Genomic DNA, 20,141 nt, shown 5'->3' on the forward strand with positions numbered 1-20,141 from the left:
CACAGACCAGCCGCCCACAGACTGGGAAGGCCCCGTGTGAGATGCTACCTGTGACCCTAGGTTACGGTGAGGGCGTGTCCGCAAAGGGCAGGCAGGGATGTCCCGGGGCTCCCTGGGAAGAGTGCAGCAGAGGGCGACTGGCCTGGCTTCGTGGCCCCCCGAGCACTCGCTTCCCTCCCAGGGAGGCAGCAGGAACCTGGAACCATCTTCCACCCCACTTCATCCCCATGGATAATATTTCAAGAAAGTGGATGATGAAGCAGGAACGTTTATTTGCCACCACTATATATTTATCCCAATTGAATTAATTTTGGGCTATGTGCATTCTAATCTGGATTGAGAATGTGCTCCGGAACGTGAGGAGTGGTGTTAGGTTCCCACCGTGCCTTTCTCCCTGGGGGAGTTCACCTGCGTGGGTTCCCTGAGCGGGCCTCAGAGCAGTCGTTGCTAATCTCTGAGCTGCGGGGTCCACGGGGCCCTGACTCTGTAATCGTCGGAGTTTTCTTAGGCGAACTTTCTCTAGTAGAAGAATGTGACTTTAGATATTAACCAAAATGGGAATGAATCAGTTCAGCCATCACTGGGGAAGATGAATTGTTCCAGAATCCAGGATCCCATAGAGTTAAATCACATTTATGTTGTCATTGAGAAGGGTTTGGATGCTCCATTCCACTGGGCTGCTCCCAGCCCCGAGACTTGACCTGCGGCTGGGGTGGAAAGAACAGAGGTCAGCGTTCCATTTAGANAGAGGTCAGCGTTCCATTTAGAGACCCAGAGATTCTCGGTCATCATGACTGTTTCATCTCTGCACTGCACCTGTATTTGTGATCAATATTCCCCAAGTCTTCCCTTCCTTCTCCCAAACACAGCCCTAGAATACGGTACAGAGTCTGATCTTGGCAAACTCGCATGCATTTTTCTCAAGCCCGTGGGACGGCGCGATGTGCTCACGCCCTGGTGGGTGGCTGGGTGGCATCCAGACACACGGGGTCTTGAGTCAGGTGACGTCTCATCGCGCTCTACGGAATGAGGCGAGTACGTAGTCTGTATTCTTTTACAGAGAATTTACATTTGAGTCTTCTGAGCAGAATTAGTTTAATGCGGACCAGCTGTCCGCCTTCATCTGCCGCTGACGTTTCGGTCCACACTAAAGTCACTGGAAACGCTTCTACGAGGACTTTGCTCCACACACATAATACAATTAATTATCCTTGTCGTGTCTTCTTCCCCAGCGATCGCAAATTACACTACATTCAAGTTCAACTTAGTAGAAAACAATGTTAAGTTTTCCAAAGTCCATTATTCCAGCATGGAAACGCTTATGCGGTATTATTTCAAAATTTCATGATTAGCAAAAGGGATTTTCTAAGGAAAGACTTGGCAGGGGTATTTCTCATTGCTTTTCTTCATAAGAAGTTTTACCTAGTGTGATGGATAATTCACAAATAGAATCAAATCTATGTCTCTCTTCCCTCAGCATTTACATGGGAAGCACGTGAGATACACGAATGCATTTCTCAGGATGGCAACCACTGTACCTTTCATGGGCACATGGGGACGTGGGGGTCCTTGTCATCAGGCTAGAAGGTTGAACTACTGATTTCCTGCTTGCTACCACCTACAGAGTGCACGTCTACGTATGTGCTACATGCGTATAATATATATGTAATTTGTAAATTTCGGAAAGTCTTACCTAAAAATAATTTGACTGCACATCAGTAGCTATTCAAAAGCGACCTATACATTGGAGGCAGTTCATGCACTCACTCAGGAAACATCAGTGCAATGCACCCGCTAGCCTCACGCTGAGGATACAAACCTGGAGGTGTGTGCGTTTCCGCTCGTCCTCTGCCCGAGACCCAGGGAAGAGCAGCTGGCCGGGAAGGGAGCCAGCACGTTCAGGGAGCTCCATGCTCCTTCGACTCCTGTCTGGGAGGACACGGTGGTGGTCACGGTGCAAGCGCGTGGGTGGGATGGGCTGGCAGTTTGAAAACACGGACGAGGCTTAGGGCCCTTGGGTTTTCTGTAAAGGACGGGTGCGCCATTTAACTGAGTGGGAGCGAACCATCCACAAGCCGCAGAGCATCTGCAGGAACGAGCGCCCTCGGGCCAGCTGGTGTGGCACCTGTAACAAAGTGTGGCATCACGGACCACGGAGCAAAGGGTTTTATTCCAAAAGTGGCTGATGTCATGATGAATGACAGATATGGGGACAAGCTCTGCCTGTTTCATTGTGTGTATCAAGGAGCTTGTCCCCAGAGCAGGAGACTGAACAAAATGAAGGCATGGACTACAGTTTGGGTTCACAGTTCCAATGAACTTATGTATTACTGTCTGATCCATTGGAAAATAATTAATGATTCACATTATGAAGGTGTTATGCAGCCTGTCTTCTCAATAGCAATGGTGACCGTTCACCGCCTTTGTGTCCCTGGCATTCTGTGCAATGAGCCAGTCATCGCCTCGTGACCTGTACGTGGTGTCCTTACCTGGCAGGTAGACACCTAACAATAGGTTCTTAGTAGGCCCCTTGAGTGAATGATGGAAGGGCCTAGGCGTGGGATGGAAACAGAAATAGATGACTGTAATATGGTCAAACCAAAGTTACGAGGTGTTATCGGTCAGTTCTCCAGAGAAACAGAACCAATAGGAGGGAGGGAGGGAGACTGATCATAAGGATTTGGGTCCACAGTTGTGGGGTCTGGCACATCTGGACCCCACAGGGCATACCTGCCAGCCGAAGACCCAGGCAGAGTAGACGCCATCAGGAAGAGAATAATACTCTCTTCCGGGGGGGATCTCTGTCTTTTTCTCTTTAAGCTTTCCACTGATTAGACGTGGCCCAACCAAATTTGGTGGGTCATCTGCTTTACTCAAAGTCTACCAATTAAAATGTTAATCATATCTAAAATATAGCTTCATAGAAACATCTAGACTGGTGTCTGACTGAGTGACCGGGCCCCATGGCCCAGCCAAGGCGACTCATAAAGTTAACCTCACACTCGGTGTCTACACACGCACGTGCGCGCCAGTGAGATCCAGCTCCACGCGGCCATCAGCAGGCACCGCGGTGGGACATGGTGCTGCTGAGGGCCCCACCTGCTACGCGGGAGACCACAGAGGAAGAGGGCTGTCGCGGGCGAGCGAGAGCCACGCGCTGGGCGGCAGATGCGAGAGGGAATGCACGGCACCCGCCTCCAGGCATTTCTTGTCTAATCTTGACAACAACTCTCAAAGGGAAGACTCTTTTCAGGAGGAAGCTGAATCTCGGAGGGGGCTGGGTGAACTGTCTGGGTCATGACGCTACGCAGGAGAGCTGGGGTGCACACCTGTCCGCGTCGGGCAGCTCAGGCAGCAAGAGCATCAGCACTTGCCAGCGCGTCTGCCTCCTGCCCGTGCACCCGGTCCTCCCCGCACAGCAGGCGGGTCATTCCCACAAATAGGAATGAGGGGCGTTTCTCACTGTTTCAGGGGCCGGGAGATCTCCAGCCAGCTCCGTGGGCCCTTTCCAGGTGCATGTGGCGCCTGGCCCTCCCACCACCCACCCTACCTGGTCACCTTGTGGGAGATTGCCTCATGTTCCTGCACCAAGCGGTGAGCTCCCCCCACACACCATGAGTGTGTCCCCTGCACTCCCCGATCCCACCCCCGGCCGGGACTGGATTGTCAGGCTGTGGGCAGGAAAAGTCAGAAAGCCTAACAATGACAGAGCAAATCCCGTGGGACTCCGAGCAGCAAGTGGCCTCCCTGCCCCTGGGCGCCCTAAGATAAGCTCTGGTGGCTGTGGGGCTCATACAGGGCCAGCCCAGTGTAGGCCCCAGGGACCCAGTGAAACTGGGTAAGTGGCAGATGCTGTGTCCACCAACAGGGCTCCAGTCAGCATCGATGGCCACGCTCATGGCTTCTGCATGAATGGGGAGCTGGACAATGGCCCTGGGTGCCAGGTGTGCAAGGCAGAGGAGGCCAGCTGGAGGAGCACAGGGGAGGCCCCAGCCAGCCGTCCCTCCAAGAAGAGCAGCCTCTGTAGCCCGTGAGCACCCGACACAACCACCACGGTCTGACCCCACAGCCACCACGAGGGCGAGGGTCCACTGCCAGGCCCTGGGGCCTGGGACCCGCGTCAGAGACGTGGACCCCCCGGGGCCTCGTGATCCACCAGAACCTGTGGCCCCAGGGCCACCTGCAGTTTGTGCCCTTGACTGGGTGCTCACGGGGCCGCTGCCCTGCCCTGCTGGTGGGCGGATGGCTCAGGGCCAGGCCCCACAGCGGCCTTGATGCGTCAGGCCAGGTGCCAACTGAAGCCCAGAATCTAGCTCTGCGGGATTTCAGAAATTGAGCCCTTGACCTCCTCACCTGACCTCTCCCTGTTTCATTGAATTGTGTCTTCATATATTTTTTGGAAACAAGTAGTCAGAGCATTTCTGCAGCAATGATTGGGCAGCGCACGTGGCAGAGGGATACCATGAAGAAAGGGCCAGAACAGAAGAGTTCCGACAGAGCTCCGCGCTTCTGGGTGGGATGTATCCCCTCTCTGCAGCTTCATCGCGAAGCTAGCAGGCTCAAGGCCCTGGGTGCTTGGACCCACATCATGAGAAGCACTCTTAAGATGGGGAGAGATATTATTCAACAGGCAAGGCTGCAGGAAAGAAGGTGTACATACGTGTCCATCCAGCACGTTTGTATGTACGACAGTAAGACCACAAATACAGACGGACAGCTGTGAATAGGATGTCGGAATAGATGCTCCTTTATTTGAATCTTTCCAGTCCGTGTCTTGTTTCGGTACTGAAGCCACATGCACGTGGGTCGTTGTTCTCCCGAGAAGCAGCAACACCTGACGGTGAGTGGTGCAAACACGGGGAGAGGAACAGGGGTTGTGAACCCCTGACGGTCACCAGTCTCCCCAGAAATGGCAAGGGAAGTGCCTAGTACCTGAGCTCACCTGTCTGCACTCGCTCACGAGCTTCCGGTCCCCAGGTGTGCTGGCCCAGCAGGAAACGGAAGCAGTAATAAACGTCCGGCCTCCACACACCACAGGGCAAAACAATCAGGACAAGCTCCTTCTCAGGCAATGTTCTCACTACTTGTATTTACTTCTAATATTCAGAACCTCCTTCATGTGAGCTTATCCACCCTGAGGATCAGCCGTGTGAAGAAAGTTCACATGGTAATTTAAACAAATGTTCGGAGGCTGAGTATGGACAACCGTGAGAACAAGCGACCTCAGGGGCTGCAGTCACAGGGGACCCAACAATTTCTAAGGCTTTACCCTCAGGTGCCCCAGCAGCTTCTCAAGGCAAAGAAACAAGAAAACCCTCATGTTTCTGGCAGGAGGAAGTAAAAACCACCATTCTGAGGTACACTGTTATGGGATGAATTGTGTCCCCACCCCCCGGATTTATATGCTGGAGTCCTAATCTCCAGGACTTCAGAATGTGACTGTATTTGAGGATAGGGTCTTTGCAGAGCTGATCAAGGTAAGATGAGGTCATCAAGGTGGGTCCTGATGCAATCTGATCAGCGTCCTTATAAGAAGATGAGATGAGGACACAGACACACATGGGGTTCAGGTCGTGGGAGGATGCAGGGTGAAGATGCCTTCCTTCTACACGCCCAGGAGGGGTCTCCTGCCAACATCTGGGTATTGGACTTTCAGCTTCCAAAACTGGGACAGAATCAACGTCTGTTGTTTGAACTGCACAGTCTGTGGTGTTTGTCACCATAGCCCGAGGACACTAATACATAGATCCAGAGTTTTCTATGTTAAAAAGGTAACTCTCAAGGACAACGACTTAACAGAGATGTACCCAACTTGGGGGAAGGAAATTACCCAGCATCAGCCCCTCTCACCTTCCAGTCTTATTGAAGGGGTTAGAGAAAAAGCTAAGAGACACTTGGGAAGGTTACAGTGTGGGGACTTGTCCACAGAATGGAAGAGATAGTGTCATCAGATTATAGATGAATACATCAGCGCCATGCTGGTGAGTCCAGTAAGTAGCAGTGGTTACAATATGCAGAGTGTGTCTGAGAGTTCCTAGAGATGCCAAGACCAGTGGGTCCACAACAAGGACCCTGGGGACACTGGGGCTTCAGGCACCACAGCCATAGCAAGTGCTAAACACAGCCCAGCACCTCATGGTATTAACATAAAGTCACACCGAAGGCCTATTTGCCTCAGTTCCCATGACCTAATACATCATGTCCAGCTTTCAGCAAAACAATTAAGACGTGATAAATGGCAGGAAAAAATGCAGCATGAAGAGACAAAGCCAGCATCAGAACCAGATTTAGCTATGACACAGATTCTGAAATGACCAAACAGTGAATTTTAAATAACTGATTGGTAGGTGAAGGATGCTGATGAAAAACCAGGCAGGAACGGGCAATGTCAGCAGGGAGATGGGAGCTCTAAGTATGCATCAAAACAAAAGCTCAAAATCAAAAACACTAATGGCAATGAAGGATGCCTTTGAAGGGCTTATTAGTAGATAGAGCGTGGCCTAGAAAAGAATCATAGAACTTGAAGATACGCAGTAAAACATCCCACACTGAGAAACGGAGGAAAACAGAAGGAAGAAGAAGAAGAAAGATTATGCAAGCTCTGTAGCAGGATTATTAAAGTGCGTCGCACCCGTCACGGGGGTAACAGAAGGGGAGGGTAGAACAGAATATTTGAAGTAATAATAGCTAAGAATTTTCCAAGTTTAATGACAGACACCAGACCACAAATCCGGGAAACTCAAAAAACACCAAGACGAATAAATACCAAAAAACCCACACATTGACATACCAGTCTTCAAAGTGCAGAAAGCCAAAGATGAAGAGAAAATGCTGAACGAGCAAAAGAAAACACGACCTTACATATAAAGGAGCCAGGCTGGATGGATGGGAATCACATTGGACTCCTCATCAGATCCATGCAAGAAGAGAATGGAGTGAAATGTTGAAGAAATATTTTTCTTTAAAACATTAAAAGACAAAAAACACACCAACCAAGAATTCAATACCTAGTGAATTATTCATTAAAAATGAAGGAGAAATCAAGACTTCTCCAAAGGAACAGAACTTGAGGGAGTTCATTGCCAGTGTAGCCATGCTGAAAGAAATGCTAAAACAATTCTCCAGAAGGAAAAAGCTAGAGCTCAGAAACAAAGATCTACATAAAGAAAGGAAGAGCCTTAGAAATGGAGTAAGTGAAGGTAAAGTAAAATGCTTCATTTTCCTTATCTAATATATAGCTGTTTGTTCACAGTAATTATGTGACCTCTTTGCTGGGAGATCATGGCGTATCAGTTAGCAAAACGAGTGACAGCAATGTTATCAGGGGTGGGAGCGAGGCATAGGGAATTCTGTGTTAATACCCATGCCATGGTGCACGACATTTGAAAGTGGACTCCAATCAGCTGTATATGTATGTTGCACAGTTCAGGACGAGCACAAAGATTTTCTTAAAAAGAAGTATAATTGATATGCTAAGATAGGAGAGAAAACAAAATCATATAAACTATTCAGTTAAAACCAGGTAAGGTGGGGCACCTGGGTGGTTCAACCAGTTAAGTGTCTGCCTTCAGCTCAGGTCATGATCCTGGGGTCCTGGGATCAAGCCCCGCATCAGGCTCCCTGCTCAGTGGGCAGTCTGTGTCTGCCTTTCTCTCTGCCCCTTACCCCCGCTCATCCTCGCTCTCTCTCTCCCGCTCATTCTCTCTCTCTATCAAATAAATAAAAAATCTTAAAAAAAAAAACAAGGAAGGCAGAAAAAAGTAAGAAAAAAAAGAAGTATAATGAATAGAAAACAGTTATAAATATGGTAGATATTAAATCCAATTGTATCGATAATCATTTTAAACATCAATACTCTAAATGCACCAATTGAAAGACAGAGGCTGTCAGAATGAATAATATTAGTAACTATAATAGTAATAAGCCCAACTACATGTTGCCTACATGAAACCTGCTTCCAAGGTGCAGACACAGATGAGCCACAGTCAGGGTTAGGGGGGCAGATGCCACATACACCTGGCTTAGAGGAGCTGCTGCAGAGGCGCCGATGTCAGAACTGGTGAGCAGAGCGTCATGTCCTAATACAGTAAGGGGAGCGAGAGGGTATGATTCCTCAGCGGCTCCGCTGCACTCTACAGTCACCAGTACCCAGTACAGTTATGCTGGAAACTGGACAATTGAAGGAAATATGTTTTCATTAGAAATCCGAAGGGAAATACTGAACAGAAGGCCTAATTCCAGTTTCTTTTGTATAGCCATTTGGAACAGAAGGTCTTGCTGCCTTTCAGTCTGCTTACCAACAGACAGAGAGAAAGTACTCTCTCTTCCTCCACGGACTGACGAGGCATGGCCCTGCAGTCGCATTCCAGGACCTCTCAGGGTCAGGCACACCAGACAGCTGGTCAACCCGAGTGGGGCCGTCGGCGCAGGTGAGGTGAACAGAATGGTGATTCAAGAAGCAGAATGTCAGCGTTCTCCTGAACGTCTGCAAGTCCCCCTCATCGCCATGTGTCCACCCCATTATCCCTTCCACAAACTCTTCGCCGCTGCACTGAATAAGGCTTCGTCTTCTCTTTCTGAGAAAAGTCACCCAGCTGCATGGGAACCCTTGAAGATTACGCCTCATCCTGAATTCCCTCCTGATAGATCCAAATGCCTAGTTTTGAGAGCTTCGAAGCAAAATCTCTTCCATAGCAACTTAAGTGGAAGTGACCCACTTTTAAGTCATTGTGCTTTGATCTCGGAAGCTCCCCAGGTGCTCAGCTCTGCTCAGACTCTTGTTGGGCGTGGAAGGTTCTGGCAGCACTTTGGGCTCACAGAATCAACCGAATCAGTGAGGTCATAAGGGACTGACCCCTCCAGGTGTACGCCGTCTGAAAGAGAACCTTTTACAGGTAGGTGGGGGTTGAGTTGCTGGTCCCTGGCTAAGGAGAGCGTGTTCCAACAACGGTAGTGTGGCCTCACTCCGGGCTCGCTTTCTTACTATAAGATACTTGCCGTGCTTTGTGAAATATGCTGATCCTATGAGGTGTCATTGCTAAAGGCTCTGCAGCGGGTTAAAATAAGGCATGAGCTGGATATTCAGTCCAGGAACCATCAGAGGGTGAAGAGTGGGGACCCGTGTTTGTCTGCAGTGAGCAGAGCACTTCTCAGAGAGGGCAAGTAGCCACAAGCCAAAACCACCGCGGATTAAAAGAGAAGTCAGCAGCTGTGACTGGGGAGGGGACACTGACCTCCGCACCATGTTGCAAGCATGCTGCACAGCAAAAAACTGAATGCAACGCTGAGGCTGCATTTCTCTTTCAGAAAGGGGTTTATTGCCGGGATACCATGAAAAGGAATATTATATCTCATCAAGCCATGTTTTATTGAGGTTCTGTGGACAATCCTACACACCCCTGAAGAGGAAGTAAAGAACACTGGAAGCTAATTCTCTGCTTTTAGTAATTGTTGGGACTCTCCAGGTGTCGTTCAGACTTCTATTTCTCGTTCAGAAAATACAGGTTTAAGTACTGACCAAGGTAACAACTATCCCAGATTTGCCTCCAGGACATGGAATAAGTACTTCATGATAAATATCTGACTTTTTTTATTATCGAGAAGAATTGATAGAACAAGAGGAAGATGGGGAAGGGAGAGAGAAGGAGAGGGGGAGATCAAGAATGGACCTGCCCTGGCTCCCTTCCACAGTTCCCAGTGAGGACCTCACATGCTCACTTCATACCCCTGAACCGTGGAGGCGTTTTGCTCGGCCGTACCTTGCCTGTAGTGGGATTCCTTGCTCTCATTTCACAGCATCAACACATTACTAGACAATCACTCAGTGACAATTTCGCAAGTATGACAGACCCTTGAACGATGTTGGAGTTAGGGACGGCAAACCAGCACACAATCAAAAACACACATGTAACTTTTGACTCCCCCAAAACTTAACACTAACAGCCCATTGTTGACTGGGAGCCTTGCCGATCACGTGAATAGTTGATTAATACGTAATTTGTGTGTTATATGTATTATATGCTGTATATATACTCCTGCAATAAAGTAAGCTAAAGAAAAATGTTATTAAAAATCATAAGGAAGAGAAAACACGTTTACAGGACTGTGCTGTACCTATCCAAAACAGAATATAAGTGGACCTGTGCATTTGAAACCACACCGTTCAAGGGTCGGCTACACTATTTTCTCGACATACGTAATTAAAAATGTTTTAAAAAGACAAAAATGAAAAAGACACATCTTCCTTAAAGTATCTATTTTAATTCACTGTAATAAAACAACACATACATGTCAGGGATGGTCTAAGATGGGGATCGTTGCAAAATCTATGACAACAGAAATTTTAGAAACCACTGAAAAATTTTAGAGACTGATATGAGCAGTTTTTAAAAGAACCATTCAAACTGCATCTAAACAGAGTAAATTTTACTGTGTAGTTTACAAACGTCAATGGCAACATTCCTAAGTACAAAGTTCAATTTATAATAAATGGAAATTTTAAGAAATGTTCCAATTTGCTGCCTGGTGCTGGCATCTGTCAGTCATTAATGGTTGGGGTAAGCAATGGCCCCGAAGCACATATTTTTGGTGACCTACGGATCCAGGAGCTAGATATATTTAGATATGATAGAAACTTTTGGAGTGTTAGCAGAAGAAAGCCATACTAAATCCAGCACTGAAATTAAATTTAACCAAACGCTCTACCCCAGCATCTGTTTCCTATTCAGTTCAGCACATCAGACTGGGTCCTGAAGTCTCAAACTAAGCCAGACCCTCTGACTCATCATTTACAGGACGGTCTAACATAATGTGCTCGCATGGCCGCGTAGGCTTGCCTGCGGACTCACTTCTCCCCGGTTTCTGCGGCTCTTTGAAGCCGAGCACTGGGGGACCGAGGGTCAGCAATCCCTGTCCACTCAGTGATGGCAGGAGGCCGGGGTGCCCTACGTGCCCCCAACCCACACCAGCCTCCCTTCTCTGCCCCACCCTCTCAGGAGGGCGGCTGAAATCATCTCAATTGTACTGAAATCGCTGTGTCCTCAACTCGTGGAAGTCCCATGGACCCTGTTCTCCAGCCTGGCCCCGGGGCCCCTTCAGCATAGACAAGCTGGAGCTGTCGGTGTCGGGCTTCTGAGGCGCTCGAGCACGGGGATTAATCATTCTGTGCCTTGGTTTCCCTTTCTGGAATGCGACCCACAGCACAGACATGCGGCTTTGGTGAGGGCTGGGTGGACGGGTACACGCGAGCACTTAGTTCAAGGTCTAGCACTGAAGTTGTCGGCTTCCGTCAAAATTATCATTTAAGGAGAAGAGTGTGGTGAGCACAGGGTGCCTCCTGGGAGCTCACCTCTGACCTTCGGATTTCCGGCAAATTGTGCTGTTCTCTCAAGTCCCGCCGCCCCCGCATTCAGGACTAAGCCTCCGGGACTTGTTGACGGGTCCTCGCGGTTCTTTGCGGGGCCCACTTTGGCCTTTCCAGCTCGGCTTGCGTGAGCTTGCTCCCTCCTTGAGAGCAGGACCAAAACCTTCTGTTCGCTGGCATCCCAGGCACCACCCGCCACAGCGATGGGCAGCCCGCGGGGGCCGGACAGGTGTAGCTCACGGACCGTCTATACGGGGCGCTGGTGAGTTGCACAACAAGGGATTGGGCAGCGGGGGGACAGACCGGGGCAGGAGCTCCGGGCCGTGACTTCAGTGCCGAGGATCTTGAGCCGTCCGTGCACAGGCTTGCCAATCTCTACCAGCAATTACACACCCGCTCGTGTCTGCAGCAACTTCCCTGATGGTTTCTTCATCGCGGTCATGCGCGGAGTGAGGCTCTGTGCTCAGAATCGGTGTGATAAGGAAGACGGGAACAGTCAGATGCAGACATATAATTAAGGTAAGACTAAGACACACAAGCAATATATGCAGAGTCCTTTGAGACCAGAGAGGCCAGCAATTCAACGGGAGTGTCAGGGACTCCTTACGTGTGTGATGACGGAGAGCTCCCTGGCGGGAGAGCCACTCTGCACGGACGAGGGACCTCGAGGGCCTCCTCACCTGGCAGGCAGGCAGCTGTCTGATGTGAGCTCCATGAGAAGAGGAGAGGGGAGGCCTGTGGTTCCAGAGCTGGTGGGGGCTTCTGTGGACTCTCACGACCCCGGAGGGAGTTCAGCCTCTGTTCTCCAGGGAGAAGGAGCCAGAGACGTTGAAACAGGAGAGACGTGAGCAGATTCGAGTGTTCACGGAGAAAACCCTGGGGGTGAGGTGGAGCATGGTGGGGTGGGCAGGGAGTCGCCTGTTGTCTAGGTCCGGCGGCGTTTCGGGGGGCTGGGTGGGAGTGTGAAGGCACCTGTCAGTGAGCGGGACAAGTCCCCAGTTTAGGCATCAACCACCCGGTTCCGACACAGCCAGCAATGAGGAGAAGCTTTGCGCCCTCAGCGTCCCTTCTGGGCCTGCGGCACATGTCCTAGGCAGGATGGTGGCCCAAATTCATAGTTACTGAACACAGACAAGGGAGACGTGCAAGTTACAGAGAACGCGGCTGATGGGAGTCCATAATAATGATATACTGGGGGATCGTGAAGAATTCTAGAACAGTAAAGCCAGGTATCCAATAAGAAATGGATTGTTCCATGGATAGCAAACAAAACTTCAGTTTTAATTGTAAAAAATATACACCATGTTGTAACAATACCGTACTTCACATAAACATGCAGAAGGAAACCTTCCTTGGAGACAAGAGCTTTCTATCCAAGATGGAAGGAAGCCGAGGAGCCATTAGAAAGGAATATGTATTTACATCCATCTCGCAGAAGAATTCGTTGTTTTCCAAAACGTGCAGTGTACTCGTTATAAGCTCTGCATTTTGAGTTCAGCATGACGCGGGGGCCAAGGGGAAGGTGGCATGTTCCTCGTGACCCACTAACTTCTCCTCATCCCGCCCCGTGCCTACTCTCTTCTTCGTGTGACCTGTTCTGACCGAGGCCAGTTCACGGACGGGGAGAACAGGCAACGGAGGGTGTGGGGCTCTGTGGACGGAGCCCCAGGACCAAGACAGACCCCTCGCTGAGCACCTGGACCGAATGACCCGGAGTACCCGGCACCGTGCGGGCAGCACCACGTCCCTCCCGGCCCCCACCCGAAATACCTGATATGGGGGAGGCGATGTCGGATGGGGCAGACACTGGAGGCCTCGCCCTCCTAGATCTTACGGGCTTAAGGGCCAATGCGTGCACTGGATGTTCTCACGGGTTTGCCCCGGTACCCAACCCTCAGACTTGAAACCCTTGGAAGCACATGCGCTTCGTCCAATGCATACCTACTGACTTCCAATACGTTTCCAGAGAAGTTTCCGGGAAGGACAACGTCTTTCACACACCGGGTAAGGGCGGACGCCCCGTCGTTGCCCGGCTCGGAGGTCACCGGCCCGGTTCCTCATTCGGCGGGTGGACACTTAGGCCAGACCCATGCGCATCAGTCCCCTGGGATCTGAAACGTTCACATTCCTCGACAGCGGGTCAGCCCATCCTCAGTCAGCTCTCACACATTCAGACGCGATCGCAGAGGGGCCAACGTCTCAGCCGCCATCCTCCCTGCCCCTGCCTCCAGGGTCCCCGCTGTGGATGTGCCCATCGGCCACGTGTGTTTATGGGACGTGCAGCGTGAGCTCCCCCAGGTGAAGGCGATGGAGACTGCCCTCATCCGTGTCATCTCTGCCGTCTGTCCCTTTGCGTCTGTGCTGTGTTTGGTTTGGGCGTGGTGGGGTATTCACACGGCTAACCGATGCTTCTGCGGACAGTTCGATTACAGCCCGTCTCCTCAGCCTGGCAACAGCTTCCAGAATATTCACTGATGTGTTGCCCTCCACCTGGCCCGTGACCCAAAGGGGAGGGTGGAGGCCAGTCCCAACATGGAAGTGTCTTTGGGGCCTGGGGCTGGCAAGGTGGGCAGTGGAGGAGGACTCAGGCTTCGAGGGAGTGGCCCAAAGCCATTCTGCAGGAAATGTTTGCATTTCTCATGCCCATAAATTATTAGCCGGTTTCATCCAGGCCTGGACAAAACAGAAGTCCTCTTGTGTCCAGAACATTCTGTTAAGAATGTAATGATAAACACATGACATATACATAGATTATATATATATAAATGTGTATGGTAATCGTGCAAGATAGAATTTATCAAAATCCCAATGTCAGCAAGGCACACATATGGAATGGAATTACATACGACGAGTGTTTCTGATGTGAAGTCACATGTTTATGGCCAGCAATTAATAACAATAAAAATAGATTTCCTGCATTTATGGAAATTGAATTTTCTTTCTGTTCTTTTTATAGGAAACATTAAATTAGGAATTGTCATTGGCACATGGAAAGATGGTAAAATAGTATGCAGAAAATTGGGGGAAATTTGGTGTGTATTAGGTAGTTATTCAACAAAAATATTATATTATGGTTGTATGGGTCTTATTATGTTTGGAGTATTTGTCAGATTTTTTAAATGCATAATTTGTTGAGGTTTCTTTTCACATTATGAGTAAATGTTCACTTTATAACAGATTTTCTGTCTGTGCTTTGGTGTTAATTTTGACAGAGGGCTCCCTGAATCATCTCAGTGCGGGCACCTGCTTCCCCCCAAATGTATTCCTCTACCTGAGAAGCTCTCGGCTGTGCCCACAGGCACAGAGCTCTGCTTACTGCTCATTTCCTTTATAGTAGAATTACGTGGGTCACTAATAGTCCTGAGGACTGTGGATGCGTTTCGTGGTCAGTGGAAGCATATAAAGGAATTACCAAGAGAAGACGTGGAGGAATCGTCCCACATTTCTCCGTCCCTTTCAAATGGAGGCGGGGGTGGCATCCTGGTGCTTTAGTTCTTGGTTCACGTGACTACAGGCTCCCGCCAAGGAAGCCTCAAAACTCACTCGAAGCCGTGTCTTCATCCTGCAGAGCCTACTGAAGGAATTTTGAAGGGACAAATGAAATACTGTCTTGTTGCTTGTGCCCATGCGTGTTCTCGGCTCCCCCATCCCGAGCCCCCTCCTCTCTGACCGAGGGTGAGGCCTGCGAGCCCTCCTGGGACCACCCAAGGGGGGACAAGCCGCCCGAAACTCCTGAGGGAGGGAGCCCTGGTCTCAGGACCAGGTCTTGGGGCGGCTGCCGGGCTGTGGTCGGTCTCTGTCTGCACTGGGGGCCAATCTCAGCCTCGCCCCAGGCGCCGAGTCCTGCAGCCGGGCCTCCCTGCCCAGATGACCCCGGAGAGCACAGGCACCGGAGCTCAGGCTTAAAGTTGGAAGATCTGGGCTTACTCTATTTTCTCGGCTTGCAGGGATCTGGGAGGGTAATGGACTCTTTTTGAATTGTGTGTTAAATTTTTAAATAAATGGGAAAGCTCCACCTTTTCATAAGATCATGAAAGTCAGGAGAGAGGAGGGAAGGGAGCCCCTGGTTAGCCAGCACCGCCAGCTTGCAGCTCCCCCGGGTCCCACACCCTCAGGACAGCGCGGTTTCCCGGGGAACGAAGAGGTCCCGACACAGCGGGTGACCACGGGAGCTGGCACATAAGGAGCCTGGTGGCCGCCACACAGGTGGCGAGTCTGAGCCGACGTGCGTCTCTGGCCTGAACATTTTCTCCAGTGGCTCTGCTGTTCCTGAGCCCGGCCCGTGTGCATTATTTCTGGATCCCGGGCTCCAGGGTTGGATTCATGAGTCATCGGTGGTGAGGGCCAAGGACCCGCGCCTCTGTCTTCAGGTGACAGGGTGGCCCCCGCCCGCCCCCGCCAGTAACAAAGAGCCCACTGATCCCTCCGCGCAGAGCGCTCTCGGCTGGCCGGTCTGCGGCCCTGCCCTTTATTTTATGAAACAGAGATTCCTGATGCTGTATTTACGGCATGTCTGGGGGCTTTGGGACGTGTGGCGTTTATTCATTCCCGGCCGTAATACCTAGAACAACGATGCTGTTGATTCCACGGCTAGATTTATCACTTGGGGAGGTGTGGAGAGAGGGCTGACTGCAAACAGAGACAGGCATTCTGGAAACTATTATTTATGGGCTGCTCAGGAACTGACCCCAAGACACGGCTGTGCTGTTTCCAGTAAGCGGACACGGCGACCAAGGGGGGCCTCCCCAGGTGGTGGCCGCCAGGGGCTGTGGTCGGGAGGGAGGCCCTGGTGCTGCGGCCAGCCCTTCCATCCCGCCTGCGCCCGCGGAGCCCGCGGAGCCAGAGCTGCTCTGTCATTAGCCTCACCGCATGGCCCAGCTAGGGCTCCTACGTAACCTCCAGACTTTATTAGTAAGAGCTGTTTCTGTTTTTCTGTATCTAATGAGAGGTCATCTTAGGCAGCCGGTCAGCAGAGCACTGTGGAAGCAGGTTGTGGCGGGAGGGACGTCCAGCTGGCCCCGCGTCACAGGACACAGAGCCGATAAATCCTTGTCGGAGCGTGGAGCTCTGCCAACCCCGTGGTTCATTTCTCTCCCTTTCTTTTTCCATTTCAAAAAGGAAATTTAAAATGCATGACACACTAGCAGTTGTTTGTAAGAAAATAAAATTTCAAGAAGTACTAAAAATAAGGCTGGGATGTGCTTTCTACAGGCCTTTTCCTGCTCTTTTCCTTTAATGAAGGGGAACCTCTTCACGGGCTCACTGGCAGGTTGAAGTGCACCGAAAAGGAGACAGAGTTAGTGGTGGAAAGATCTGTAGAGTCGGTTAATATTTAAAGGGTGATTCATGTCCAAATTCTACTGTTACGTAATCAAATGAGGTCAGTACCTGTCGGTAAGAGTGATCACAGGAAAGGCTTGGCTGTGCGGTGAGCCAGCCCAGCCCTTGGGCTCTGCTCACAAGGTTGATGCAAAACTCTTCAAAATAAAGTTTGGAAGCCCAAGTGCTTATGGTCTTTCTGTCTGATTTTGTCTGGTTACTTGTCTGTGGCTTTTGTTACATTTCTTCCGGAAGAAAATCCAGAGTCTTGTGTTCACACCCTCCTTCCCACGTCTTTTCTTGTCCCTCGAATGGTGCCCAGACATGGACATCAAGAGATGAGGGTCTCCAGCATGGTGGACAACCCCCTTCAGGGGCCGACGCCCCACTGGGGCCTCTGCGTTCTGGGGTCAGGAGGCCCTGGGGTGCCCTGAGGTGTCCGCCGTGTTGCCCACCAGGGCAAGCCGGGAAACATGCGCCAACAGACTGCCAGTCTTGTGGGGGCTCCTTGTCCATGTTTGCTTTTCATCTTTCTCTCCAGGTGGGCCGTGTGCCAGGGAGATGCTTGGACCTCAGATTCAAGGTCATGCAGGTGACCTTGCATCCTCATCCGACGGAGCCAGAGGGGCCGATTCTGAAAGGATGAGTGCTGGTTTCACTTTCTACTCTGCAATCTTTTTTGAGGCAAGGATGACAGTAAACGGGGAGCAAACTAGGTCCCAGCTGAGGCAGAAACACGTCCCACCCTCTCTGGCCTCTGCCTCGGCGAGTCATGCCGCTCAGCAGCCTGCCTGCCTCCCTACGAAGCGCGTCTCCCTGCATCTCTGCCCGCGCAGCGCACTGGGTTTTGTTTCTGTGAAAACTGTAGAAGGTTTTAAAGGGATTTACACAGCATCAGTGTGATGTCTTACCCCCTTCACGGTTCTCCGTGATGTGTGGCTGATCTTTGGGACTATCTGGGAATCACTGCCGAGTAAGAACGTCTGACCCACGACGTGTCTTGGGCAGTTTGTCGAATACATGAAGTGGGACATTTTGGACGGCTGACTGCACCTTGACTAATCTAAATGTTCCAACAGCTCGCCCTGTTTTGGAGACAATAAAGTTGTTTTTAAACCTCAAACATTTTAACAGACTCCTGAAAAACTTGTGGAGCAAAGGAATTGTGCCTACAATAATCGTCTGGGGGACAATCTTACTTGTTTATTCCTCTTTGTTCTGTGGGAGGCCAAATAATGGCCCCAGAGATGTCCACATCTTAAACCACCGTGGAACTGTGACTATGCGGTCACCTCTGTGGCAGAAGGGACTTTGCAAGGGGATTGGGATTAGGGTTCTGAGTGGGGAACCTCCCCACAAGATGGGGAGATGGTCCTGGGTTATCCAGGTGGGCCCGTGTAATTGTAAGGGTCTTATAGGAGAGATGCAAGAGGGTCGGAGCTCGGAAAAAGAGGACTGGAGTTTGGAGGGGCTTGAAGACGGAGGGGCGGGGGTCTGTGGCCAAGGCATTCAGGCACCTCTAGAAACTGGAAAGGCAAGAAACACATTTCACCCGGAGGCTCTGAAAGGAATGTGACTGCTGACACCTTGATTGCAGACCTTCAGCCTCCAGAACCCGAAGAGAGGAACCGTGAGTTGTTTAAGTTCACTAGTTTGCAGGGATTTGTGAGAGACGCAAGAGGAAGCTAGCACAGCCTCTAGGGACTTCCTCTGACGGCTGCTCCTTACCCCTCCCATCAGGCCTCCAGCCACCTGCCCTCATTTCCGGGGTCTCTGCCAGTCTCTATGAGGGGTCGCGACCCTGGACAGGGAAATTCCTCTGCACCTGCCTCTCACGCTTTGTCCCCAAAGTGGGTGGGAACGGTGTAGGTCTCCAGCACTGAGAGGACAGGGAAGAGTCTGTGGATGGGGGAGGGGGGCAGGTCAGGACAAGGGGTGGGGGGGGAGACGGCAGGGAGGTGGGGGAATCCACCTGCTGGGCAGGAAGGTGCAGAACGTGGGCTCCCTGGGAGGGCATTGCATCCGGGATGCAGGATTCAAACGTACGTAATATCAGGAAACCTTGAATGGATTATAAAGTACTACCAGATTTTTAAAAAAAAGAAACTAAAGTCAACACAGGTTTTAGCTGTGGAAAATTAATACTGATTAAAACTAACCATGTGACTTTCTCTAACTTGCATGAGCAAGGCGTTTTCACTTTCAGATATTTGTTTCCAAATTTAACTACAAACATGAAGTCTAGAAATATGTATTCTATGTGTATGCTTAAAAAAACGAAAGGTTTTCTTTTTTCATTTCCAAAAAAGGACACATGGTCCAAATAGAATGTTTGAAAGTAATTTCTATGTTTTGAATATTTTTAAAATAATTCTGTATATTTCAGATTCTATGTTAGAAGAAGGCATCAGATATGTTGAGAACATTGTGATAAATGTGATCTAAATTAGACTTTTTAGTGTGAATTCTGATCTTCCAAGCAGGGTAGTGGTCTTCTCTTGTCTGACAGCACCAGATGGGGCCCTGAAGGGGGTGGTCCACGGTATTTTCTTCGAAGATTTTATGTATTTATTTGCAGGAGAGAGAGCAAGAGAGAGCACGGGCAGGGGTAACAGCAGAGGCAGAGGGAGAAGTCGGTCCCCACTGAGCTGGGAGTCCGACGCGGGGTTGATGGGATCATGACCCGAGCTCAACCCACTGAGCCACCCAGGCGCCCCGGCCACCGGTGTTTTTAATCCACAGATGCTGTTTCTCTCCCTCAGGGCCACGAAAACCATCTCGGACACACGGGTACGTTTCATGAGGCGCCATCCGCCAATGTTGGGTAAGCACCTCCCGTAGGCTTACATCGCGGTCACACTCAAGCAGCGTTTTGGTTTATAAAGAAACACAAGCCAGTCGGTGGCCTGCGGCGAGCTGACCAGGTTCGCGGGGAAAAGCAAGTTCACACGCCAGGTGGACAAGGAAGACAGAGCACGAGGAAGGGCGCCCCGGGGCCCTGAAACGTCCATCCCGGAGCTCTGGACGAGCAGAGGCTGAGAGGCCACAGCCTGGGAAGTCTCGCAAACCAGCAGGACGCGGGCCGGAGGCTCGTTGCCTTCACCGCAGCAGAGAGGAGACTGTGGAATCGGTGTCCTCAGTGCAAGGGCACAACCTGGCAGCGCTGGAGAAAGGGATGCCGAGGCCAGCGGAGTGCCCAACGTAGTTTTATTTATTTATTTATTTATTTATTTATTTATTTATTTATTTTTAAAAATATTTTATTTATTTATTCGACAGAGATAGAGACAGCCAGCGAGAGAGGGAACACAAGCAGGGNCTTTATTTATTTATTTATTTATTTATTTATTTATATATTTTTAAAAAGATTTTATTTATTTATTCGACAGAGATAGAGACAGCCAGCAAGAGAGGGAACACAAGCAGGGGGAGTGGGAGAGGAAGAAGCAGGCTCACAGCA

This window comes from Ailuropoda melanoleuca, chromosome 10, assembly GCF_002007445.2.
Source record: "Ailuropoda melanoleuca isolate Jingjing chromosome 10, ASM200744v2, whole genome shotgun sequence".
Taxonomy (NCBI): Eukaryota; Metazoa; Chordata; class Mammalia; order Carnivora; family Ursidae; genus Ailuropoda; species Ailuropoda melanoleuca.